Source organism: Oryctolagus cuniculus, chromosome 7, assembly GCF_964237555.1.
Source record: "Oryctolagus cuniculus chromosome 7, mOryCun1.1, whole genome shotgun sequence".
Taxonomy (NCBI): domain Eukaryota; kingdom Metazoa; phylum Chordata; class Mammalia; order Lagomorpha; family Leporidae; genus Oryctolagus; species Oryctolagus cuniculus.
This window is the reverse complement of record NC_091438.1, coordinates 17,820,143-17,825,494: the sequence shown is the minus strand read 5'-3', so window position 1 is coordinate 17,825,494 and position 5,352 is coordinate 17,820,143.

The window sequence follows — 5,352 nt, the reverse complement described above, 5'->3', positions numbered from 1 at the left end:
GGAGGAGAGAGAGAACGAATAATAGAGCACCCATTCCACTGGTTACTTCCTACATGACCTCACTGCCCAGCACTGGGCTGGGCCCAAGTTTGGAGCCAGGAACCCAATCCTGGTCTTCCACTTGGGTGGTAGACATCTAGTTACTTGAGCTATCCCACTACCTTGCAGGGTCTGCATCAGCAGGAAGCTGGAGTTAGGAGCCAGAAATGGCTTCAAACCTAGGCACTCTGAAGGCAAGCTGAAGTAAGATTTTTTTTTAGATTTACTTATCGATTTGAAAGTCAGTTACAGAGAGGAGAGAGAGAGAGAGAGCAAGAGCCAGCGCAAGAGTGAGAGAGAGATCTTACATCCACTGGTTCACTCTTCACATGGCAGCATAGGCCAGAACTGGGGCAGGCCCAAACCAGGAACCAGGACATTCATCTGGTCTCCTAGGTGGGTGGCAGGAGTCCAAACACTTGGCTCATCCTCTGTTGCCTTTCCCAAGCCATTATAAGGGAGATAGATGGGAAGTGGAGCAGCTGGAATGCAAGCTGTTGCCAATATGGGATGCCAGCATTGCATGTGTAGCTTTACCTGCTGTATCACAACAGCAGCCCTGTATACTGGTGTTTAAAGGAGTGTCACAACAGTGACCTTACACGTGTTATCTTTACAAGTTAGATAATTCACCCTTTTTTTTCACTCTTTTTTTCAGGAATTTTAATTCAGTAGCTAGTGTCTTTGACTTCCAAGAATCAGCTCTTCCACGAGTGTACAAGTGTACTCCTGTCCCCTGTGGGGAGCACTTTTGCATATCTTTGTATAGAATAGAGGATCAATTATTTCTTTGCAGTGGTCATTTGTGTTCTGATTTCCAAAATTTACAAAAATCTTTTATAACACAATGAAAGATATAATTTGAAAAAGTATGTAGTTGAAAATCCAAATTAAGATATTCAGAGTTTGTTTTCACTTGGTGCAGGAAAAAAAAAACTTTCTTCATTTATAAATGTAAAGAATTTGATATCAGAGATGACCCCCTAAAATATATATCAAAATGTGGCCCCTAAATGTGGCACCCATCTGGGGTGCCAGATATCAAAATTTGGGGTGCCATATGATATCCCCATATGCTTATTAATAAATCCCAAATATTAATAAGCCCAAAAGGGTTCTTGCCTAATATTTAGAGAAGAATTCTAAATACCGGCAGAAATAAATGAGGTAGTATGGTATAATTTAAGCTTTTATTTAGTAAGAAAAATGCATAGGAGAGTGAGAGTTTTATCTAAGAGAGAGAGGGGTAAGTCTGGCTTCATATTGAGCACCAGGAACCAGCCACATGGAGGAGTATCTAGGCCAAGAAGCCTAGGGCCGGTGGCCCAAAGTCCCTGTGCCCTGGGGCACAGGGCTACAGCAAGCCCCCTCCTGGCAAGAGGCCAGGGAAAGGAGGGAGAGTGGACACACCGTGTCCCAGGCTTTTAACCCACTTCCAAAGGGGAGTGGCTAATTAACCTGATTGGCTGGTGGGCACCCAGGTGTGGCCAGGTAAGGGCATGAGACCACACAAGGGCGTGACAAAGGTGTGGTCTTTCAGTTCACAAACCTAATCAATTTTAACCTGTATGCCTGCCTACTTCAACTTTAGTAAGATATTTTCCCTAAAGTCAATTAACTAATGAAGATAATTACTTCACTTGACATGTCTAATCCATAATTTTGAGTTGTCCTCTGTTTAAAAAAATGACTCTTTATCCAGCATCATAACAGAATCAGATTATCTTCAGTGTTAAGGGCTTTCAGCTTATAGTACTTGTTTACTCAAAAGATTTCCCAGAAATTATGCAACTTGTATTATTTACTTAAATACAAAATAAAAATAAATTCTATGCCACAAAATCGGTACCTAAATAGATTCAAGTAAGTGATCATATTAAAAAGATACTTAAAGGAAAAGTAATTTTTGCCTTGTAAATTAAGAATTATTTTATTTTATTTTTTAAAGTTTTATTTATTTATTTGAAAGGCAGAGTTAGAGAGGCAGAAGCAGAGAGTGGGAGAGAGGTCTTCTATCTGCTGGTTCACTCCCCAGATGGCTGCAATGGCTGGAGCTGAGTGGATCTGAAACTAGGAGCCAGGAGCTTCTTCCAGGTCTCCCACACAGGTGCAGGGCCCAAGGATTTGGGCAATCCTCCACTGCTGTCTCAGGCCATAGCAGAGAGCTGGATTGGAAATGGAGCAGCCAGGATTCGAGCTGGTGTCCATGTAGGATGCCAGCACTGCAGGTGGTGGCTTTACACTACGCCACAGCACTGGCCAAAGAATCATTTTAGTATCATTAATATGTTAAATATATGAGCATATTCTCAGTTTTTCATTTGAACACTAAGCATAGCCCTTTAACAAATAACTACATTAAAATTAAAGATATGTGATATATAGCATATCTATAAAACATATTAGTTGAATGGAAATTTATATTCTTTTTAAGTACAGGATTATTTTATACAAGGAATAAGCAAATTTCAGGAATATAAACTTAAACATTCTTTTTTCCTATATAAATTACAAACATTGGGAATTTTCTCTGTGTACAAGTTGGAAGTAACAAATTACAAAATGTGACATGTGATGACATTAGAAATGAGAGGATAATTTTTTCTGAGATATCTGGTTCTGCTGTCACATTTTCTGTAGCTCAATCTGATGAACATCTTGGACGGACATCTATATAATACTTCTGGCTTTCTTTCAGATTAATACAGGACGTCTAAACTCCAATTACGGAGAAAAAAATGGCAGGGGGCGGCATGGAGCCAGGCAGATCTATTTTTCTCATAGTAAATGAGGCCCTTTCCTAGGAGTTCTCTGCTTTCTCTGTGGACATGTCTGTCCTCTCTGTAGACAGTTCTATCAGGATCATTCCCAAGTCTAAAGGGACACTATGCAGAGAGTATTCAGGTTCTTAAACTTCCATACTCGAGGAGATTGCAAGTGGGGGATAATTGCTGAACTAGTAGGTATCCATGGTGCTGTGCTTCTTAAAGTGTGGAGAGAAATATTTGGTATTTTTTTGTTTTCTCTACTGGACTGAAAATCTCACGAGGATGGTCTTTCATCATTTTATTAACCTGTTTACAGAGTGAGTGATTTAATATGTGAAAATAAACACTGTTGACTGAATGAATCTTGACATCCTGAGAACATATTTGTGAAGACGCATGTGAGGGGATTGAAATATGTTCAGTTTTTCAGAAGAGAAAGTGAGGAATCAGAGTGAATAAAATATTGGAAGGGGAGCTGTCATTGCAGCACAGTGGGTAAAGCTGCCAACTGTGGTGCCAGCCTCTTATATTAACGCTGGTTCCAGTATTGACTGCTCCATTCCCGATCCAGCTCCCTGCTAATGTGCCTGGGAAAGCAGTGGGAGATGGCCCAAATGCTTGGACCCCTGCACTCACTTGGGAGATCTGGAAGAAGCTCCTGCCTCCTGGCTTTGATTTGGTCCAGCCCCAGACATTGTGGCCATTTGGGGAGTGAACCAACTGATCGAAGATCTCTCTCTCTCTCTCTCTCTCTCTCTCTCTCTCTGGCTGTCTCTTTCTGTCTCTGTGTAACTCTGCCTTTCAAATAAATAAGCAAATATTTAAAAACAAAAACAAAAACAAAACAATAAAACCTTGGGAGATACCTTGGTAAGTTAATAATGACTAAGCAATTGCAAGACATGGGTATGCCTTTTTGTTTCCATAAGAAGAATCTATAAAGGAGAAGAAAATGGAATATCAAAAGACTGCAATGAGAATAAAAACTTGGAGAATTTAATGCAAGTCCCCAAAGGACGAGTAATGAACCACAGTCTATTCTCTGAAGGTGTCTTGGAGATTGTATATGAAAAAAAACACATTAATAATTTTGATAGTCAATTGAGTGGTTTCTAAAGCTCCTGCAGTTTCTTTCAGCTGCAGGTCTGATGTGTTAGGGACATCTGGAAGGATATTGTGTTAGGGGAAGGTTACTTCCCCACAAATTAATATTGTGAGATGTCTAGTTATTTTTTAATTTTTTTATTTTTAAAATCTTTTTAAAGATTTTTTAAACTTTATTTGACAGGTAGAGTTACAGACAGTGAGAGAGAGACAGAAAGGTCTTCCTTCTGTTGGTTCACCCCCCAAATTTTCACTATGGCCAGCACTGTGCTGATCTGAAGCCAGGAGTCAGGCGCTTCCTCCTGGTCTCCCATGAGGGTGCAGGGGCCCAAGCACTTGGGCCATCCTCCACTGCCCTCCCGGGCCATCGCAGAGAGCTGGACTGGAAGAGGAGCATCCGGGACTAGAACCCGGTGCCCATATGCGATGCTGGCACTGCAGGCGGAGGACCAGCCAAGTGAGCCATGGAGCTGGGCCCTAGTTCTTCATTTTTTAGTTATGGTCAACCGAAGTTAATTTAGCTTTGGGAACAGTGTCTAAAATCAATCAAGACTCTGAGATTCATTTTGAGAGATCATAAATGTGGACTTTTTTAAAAAAAAATTTTCATTTCATTTTCTTTTCTTTCCTTTTTGACAGGCAGAGTGGACAGAGAGAGAGAGAGACAGAGAGAAAGGTCTTCCTTTACTGTTGGTTCACCCTCCAATGGCTGCTGTGGCCGGCGCACCATGTCGATCTGAAGCCAGGAGCCAGGTGCTTCTCCTGGTCTTTCATGAGGGTGCAGGGCCCAAGGACTTGGGCCATCCTCCACTGCACTCCTGGTCTGGAAGAGGGGCAACCAGGACAGAATCTGGTGCCCCAACCGGGACTAGAACCTGGTGTGCCAGCGCCGCAGGCAGAGGATTAGCCTGTTGAGCCATGGCCTTCATTTCATTTTCACTTAAGTCTAGGTTTCTATCTGAACCTGTGGTGCAAATTGTGTAATCCAGGTCAACAACATTATAAATTTAATTAGCTAATTCAATACTTATATTGTACTATGTCACATATTTATTAAAATTTCTGAAAGCAGAAAATATTGGATAATAAGATGTAGCTTTCTGCCTATTAAATTAAAAAATAGGTAATAATTGCTGTACAGATGTAAAAATAACTTCATTTTTGTATTATATTAGCATTCTACAAATCATTTCTATCTCTATAGCTGTAAAATAATTAACAACAGGGGCCACTGTTGTGGTGGACTAAGCTACTGCTTGCTATGTATAGTGCCATTAGGGTCTCAGTTGCTCTGCTTCAATCCAGTTTTCTGCTAGTGCACCTGGGAAGGCAGTAGAAGACATTGCAAGTAGTTGTGGCATGGATAGCAGGGATCCCAGTACTTGGGCCATCCTCTGCTGCTTTTCCAGGTGCATAAGCAAGGTACTGGATTGGAAGTGGA